Consider the following 6,000-nt stretch of genomic DNA (forward strand, 5'->3'; position numbering starts at 1 on the left):
GGTTACCACATTCGCAGTCAGTGACTCCATCAACCTGTGGGAAGCCAGCCAGAGTCTCAAAACTGCTCATTCAAAATGGTCCCATTGTTTGCAAAGCCTGTAAAATTCCATACGTAGCAAACAAGGCACATAGCATCTCTGAGATGCATTGGTAGAGAGCAGATTATAAGATCCTGTGAATATCTTCTGTAGATTCCTTGTAGAAGTCAGAGATGAAGAAATTAAGATGGTGAATTTTGAAGCCAGAGGCACTGCTTATCCACTAGCTCACCTTGGCTGGATGCCTTCTGCAAATATCCATGATGAACTGATACAAGATCCTGAGCCTCCTGAAGAATTCCTGTTTGGACATTTCAAGGAAGCTCATCCTCTGAAGTTAAAGGAAGAAGGTGGCAGTCAAGCACCTTGGGCCATCATGAAACAATGGAAGGAAATGGATACGTTCATTCCTGATAATTTTCCTTTCATTTTCCCTCCTTTCTTCCCTCTTTCCCTTTTTCCCTCCCTTCCCATCTCCTTCTTTCTCTCCTTTTACCTTTGGCCCTTCTCCTATGTTCTATCCTTCCCTGCTTTTCCATCCTTCTTTACTCTCCCTCACTGCCCTTGCTTCTAAAGTGTAGAACTTTTTGCCAGGTAAGTTATCGAGTTCAATAAATAACTTGATAAATTTAGCATTAAAAGTGAAAGTCAATTTAAGAAACTCGTGGTTATCTCAATGAGATAAGTAATACATCTGTTTTAATGGTGTTGGGTGAGGAATAAATGCTGGCCAGAAAATTTCCTGGTTCTTCTGTGAAAAGAGTCATCATATCGCGTACAGCCACTGAGAAGGTAAATAAGCTCTAGGTTTAACATTTGATAGTGTTGAACTCTCTTCAGTGTTGCACTGAAGTGTCAATCTAGATCATGAGCTCAAGCCAGAGCTTGGACTCAGCAGCTTCTGACTCAGTGGCATGAATACTATCACTGAGCCAAGGCTGACATTTAGTTAGTTAATGTCAAATGTCATGGAATTTTATGTCATGATATAGTTTTGTGTAATTTGTTTCATATAGGATATTGGCGTTGATACAACAAATAAATTGATGTACTTATTTAATATTGTTTATACAAAAGTGTCTATTTAATTAGATTACTTTCATATGTGGACATCAGTCATTTATTTTCATAAGTTACTTACAGCCTAGGGAAACATACAAAGGAATAGTGTCTCTTTTAATGGTGTTTCTTTTTTAAAATAGAATTACTGATAGTAATCCATCCAGGGAAAGTTTCCAGAATAATAATAGCAGTTTAAAACAAGATTGCAAAGAAGTCATTTGTAATTTGATTGTGTAAAATTATGCTTTGTGTTTAGGAATACTCCCTTTTTAAAGCAATTGGCCATTGGAGAGTATTTCACTGACAGAATTATTATTCAAAACAGTGTCTTAATCAGAAATGTCATAGTTCTTCTCACTTTGGTTTGACAGGCTACTCCCTGCTGACTGCACAGCTGCTTAAGCTGAACAACACTCCACTTGTTCACTCTGTTGAAATCACACCTATAGGAGGCCCAATGCATTCCACCACCATCTAGTCCTCTTATTAATCACACCAAAACTAGCTAATGCTGTTCCTTGAATGGATATAATAAATGTAAAATGTAAGATTTTCAAGCATTACGGAAGAAACTAAAATATTGCTGTGATTTTCCAACATCAACTATAAACAACACATCAATATGAATAGGCTTGTACGTGCGGTGCAGAGTCCTCACTTTAGAGGACTACTTCTCTGTGTAGCAATACCCTCAGCACCTTACTTTAGAAAAACAATTATGATTTTGTAGCACATAGCACACAAAGGCATTCTTCCCCCATTATGTCTTTTTGAGCTAAAATTAAGACAAATAACTGAAGGAGAAGATTACAGATTAATCCCATGTGTCCTCCAACTTTGTCGCAAATTGCCAGGAAAGTAGACAGAACTGAGTTGGATTAAATCCATCAAAAAGATCCTTCACATTTTAGAGTTGAGCTTTATGTTTTTATTATTTCAGACTGTTAGGGGGACCAAATTTGATAGCCCCTGAATACTAGCAAGGGGATTGCAATGCATGATTAACCCATGCCCGTTGACTGGAATGCAGGCAGCATGACAACTTTATACTGCTATTCCATTTCACTAATCTCTGTGCCCAGCTAGCACTAGCTACACAGTTGATTAGCTGGACACATCAGAAAGGCCTAATGTTGCAAAGGGCTAGCTTCACTTAAAGATAACCTGTACCTCTTCATTTGGTTTTGCATTGCGCTGGAGCAAGTACTGGGAGTTATGCAGGAATAGATTCTAACCTGAAAAGTGGCACAACTTGGGAAAGACCAGGCCCCAAGAATTTCAGAAGCTGCACCTGAGACCTTGATGGAAGAAATGGGAAGGAGAAGAAATGTTCTGCATTCACAGGAGGCTAGAAAGCCCTCCTGACAAACTCAAAGATGGTCATTGGAGCTGATAGCCGTGATAGCCACAAGAGCATGGAATCAGGACTGCCATAAGTTCGTTTGCCTTATGCAAGTAATCAAGGCCACTGAAAACATCTTCCAATTCTATATTTCGCTAGTTGAACATCTAACCTCAGACACTACTCAATTCACCACACCCTCATTACTCACCCACGTAACACCATTCTCCATTGATTATGACTCATTCTTAACATTCATATGCTACATTGCACATTTTCCAGCATGCATACATTGCCAGCTGTTTAACTTTGACTGCCATGTACCCAAACAGTTTGTATGGCATTCACTGGTACCCTTCGTAGTGCAAGGTCTAATCCAAGCCAACAGGCTGATGACAGGCATAGTGACATGCCCTTAACAGCCTTGGAGGAAATAATGTTGGGGTGATACCATCTACTGTGGCAATTGTGAATAGCAGAGCTAAAGTCATTGAAGATAAAGCTATCTTCTTACTTAATCCTCCTCACATCCCAACTGCACCTCATCGCAGTCTCTTCAGATTTATAAGCTACTGCTGGTGTCAGCTTTTTTTCCCACAAAACAATTTTACCCTTTTGCCTTTTTCCTTTTGAAAACCAATGAGATGCAGTGTGGCCGAGCTGTAAAGAAACACTAAGAAGACAGTGATGAAAAAGATACTTACTCTGCGCACAAATTAAAGGTTAATATAGAAGTGGTATCTGTATGTGATAAACCATTGGGTATGGTACCCAGCCTGTAAAGAAGGGTGGGGCAAATATAGTGTCCATGCCAGATTGTCAGAGGGCAAAGCTGGATATGGGTTCTGCCACATTGGACTCGCATGACCATTTTTATGATGTCAACATTGAAGCTAAAACAGGATTTGCTGGAGAAGCTCAGCAAGTCTGGCAGCATCTGTGGAGAGAAAGCAGAGTTAACATTTCGGGTTCAGTGACCCTTCTTCTTCCCGGTCAGGAAGTGGTTGTCAACTCCTTGAGAACACTTGTGGACTCAAGTGTGATGTAGTGTCTGATGATCGATGACTCAGTGTTCATTGCAGCACAAACAGTAACAGCTCAATGTCTCATTGCTGTAGTGAAAGCTCAGATTGAGGTAATGAGAGCATACTGTTGTGATCATGCCTATAGATAGCAGTATACAAAGGGCCTTGCAGATCATCCTAACAGCCCAACAATCTTCAGCCAACATAATGTGTTGTGCTGAGGTACTGTCTCATGGGAGCGGGAGTGCATCGTGCCACATGAAACTGGGTGGCAGCATTCACCCTGCCACTCCCAACAGGCTGCCTATGACTGTGCTGGCTCCTGTCAGCCAGTTAGCCAACCATCCAGCCTAGACTGCTGCATAATCCCAGCATGGTGTCATGTGAAGCCAAGCATCTAGGGCTACGGGTGCTCAACGTCATCCTTCAAAGCCATTTGTAGTGTCCCTATTGAAAGCAAGCAGCTTTCAACCAGCCATGCCACAATTACTGCAGCACTTTGAAAGCACACTAAACCAGGTAAAGGCATATAACCCATGAAGTAAGAAAACACACAAGAACAAGTAGATGATTTTTGTATGCAATGTGTGATGTTGATCTAGAAGTATAGTTTGGAATGTTTATTTCATGGTCGAACGCAGCTATCATTTTTCAAGTAAAATGTAACTAACTAGATCAAACTGAAGGATCCACCTTATGAGGTTGTCTTGCACGAAAGAAACAGGAATTTGTTTACCTACTACAATGAGAAAAGTAATAAAAAGTGACACCAAACACACACACTTGCACAAACACAGGTAGTAAGCTTAAAAAGAAGAGTGGAAGGACATCTATACAGATGGGAAGGTAAAGGAAAGTTCTTAAAGTTGATATGATCCCAGTTGACGTTATTACTGGGCAGACTGAAATCAGGCCTAATAGTTTTTTTTTAATTTAATGAGGGGGTCTTTCGCTGAAGCACAAGTGTGCATTGCTATAGATTTGATTTTAACTATAAAACAGCAGTTTATTAAGCAAAAGAAGCATGAAACACTACAAGAAGCATGCTGCTCCGCATAACATAAGAGCTTAATGTTATCTCACATACTTATCTGCCAATCAATGTATTGTTTAGATATAATAGCCATCTATTAGGCTAGGTTCTTCAAGGCAATGATATCCACGTCCAATTTCTTAGGTTACAGGAAATATCGTAAGTTTTGTTGGAGGCAAAACTCACGTCATGGTTAGTAGCTGTGACCATCTACAAAAAAGACTTCAAAGACTACTTAGTAGAAGATATTTGGAAAACCAGTTGAAGACCAACTGAACTATAATTGTTTGATATCAGAGAATTTGGACAATCAGCAGTGTCTGTTTTGTGAGTACAGAAAGCCACTTAGATTTGTAGATAAGTTACTGACCAGCCAGAGACAGAACTATTTTCTTTTTCATTAAAATCAAAGTTCTTTTAAGGTTCAAGAGATTACTCAGAGTCCCCATTTAAAAAATAAAAAGGCCTGAAATTACAAACACAAGCAAAGGTATAAGCTATGCAACGAAGGAAAATAAGAGAAAAGAAATAAACAAACACTGCTCCCCCTTCAATTTCCAAAGAAAACTCCAAGGACCATACAGAGAAATGGAAGGTATACGCATAATATTGAATTGAGAATCCAGTGAATTATTACAGAAATTTAGATGTTTTCCTTATAGGTAGCCTCACACACCATGTTGATGAGAAGCTTTTGCAACCATGAATATCACATGTCCAGAAAAGACAGAACAACATACACTAAAACCTAAAATCAACAATGGAATGAGCCAACAGATTGCCACTATCCATTCTGCAAGGTTTACAGCTCAGCAAGTGGCACTCAATGGTGCAGCTTATAAGGGACCATCTCACCTGAATCACCAATTCTGTGCAATCACAATATGGAAGCTTATCTTGGTTTTGCAAATTCTTCCACCAGATAGATACCACTGGTCCAGCAGTGGCAGATTTACTGGTATGCACAATTCTCAGTGTGGTCACAATTCGTGAAATTTAAACCATACACACTGGGACATGTGATGGCATCAAATCTGTCATTAACTTGCAAGGATACAACTTTGAAGTGAAATACAAGCCAGGTACCAGGATGATTATATCTGACACACTGAGCAGATTAGCCAACCTACACAAGGAGAAAGATATCCTCGCAATCGTGGACTCCTGTTGTGGGGAGGTGATCTCATCTGAACCCAAGTTGTACCGTTGCTACAGCCTCACTGTAGCTGTCCTCATGGCCATCTCTTTCTGGCTGCTGTACTTGCTCATTCAGAGCCAGCGGGAGTTGGGACGCACCTAATCCTCTGAATGAGCCCAGCACTTCGTTACTCAAGTAGGCAAGGGAACTCACTCTGCAGCCTATGGCCCCTTCCTCCTCCCTGCCCCTCCTTCTCTCCTCCTTCCTCCCCTCCCCTCATCACCTCCCCTCCTCCCTGCCCCAACCTCCTCCTCTCCTCACCCCTCCTCCACCCCTCCCCTCCTCACTTCCCTTCCTCCTC

At 40.8% G+C, this 6,000-nt stretch overlaps 1 protein-coding gene across 1 annotated transcript in view; it reads left to right on the plus strand.

Annotated features, from left to right (window-relative positions):
- Nucleotides 1-6,000, plus strand: part of LOC109929783 (hydroxyacid oxidase 2 (long chain)) — a 297,322-nt gene that overhangs the window by 122,971 nt on the left and 168,351 nt on the right. The window lies entirely within an intron of this gene.

This window comes from Rhincodon typus, chromosome 11 (genome assembly GCF_021869965.1).
Source record: "Rhincodon typus isolate 14 chromosome 11, sRhiTyp1.1, whole genome shotgun sequence".
NCBI classification, from domain to species: Eukaryota; Metazoa; Chordata; class Chondrichthyes; order Orectolobiformes; family Rhincodontidae; genus Rhincodon; species Rhincodon typus.